Source organism: Penaeus monodon, chromosome 31 (genome assembly GCF_015228065.2).
Source record: "Penaeus monodon isolate SGIC_2016 chromosome 31, NSTDA_Pmon_1, whole genome shotgun sequence".
NCBI lineage: Eukaryota > Metazoa > Arthropoda > Malacostraca > Decapoda > Penaeidae > Penaeus > Penaeus monodon.
This window is the reverse complement of record NC_051416.1, coordinates 28,133,992-28,134,281: the sequence shown is the minus strand read 5'-3', so window position 1 is coordinate 28,134,281 and position 290 is coordinate 28,133,992.

The following is a 290-nucleotide window of genomic DNA, read 5'->3' as shown; positions in this document are numbered from 1 at the left end:
TGCGCTTCTTGTATACGTTCCCGCGCGTATATAAGCGTAGTACACACATACATGTGTGTGTGGGACAGGAAACAATACCGCATACAGAGAAACGTCTGCTTCCTATAGCGATTAGGATATAAGATTTTGATGTTCGTTACTAACTACTACTACAGCCATCTCTACTCTATCACTGTAGTGTAACAAAACCGGTCTTTACTGCACTGTATAAAAGGCGCTATTGTCTTAATAATCACAGTCTTTTTCTAATTCTTTAGCTTAGTCCATACTTTATACGGGGTCGTTACGTC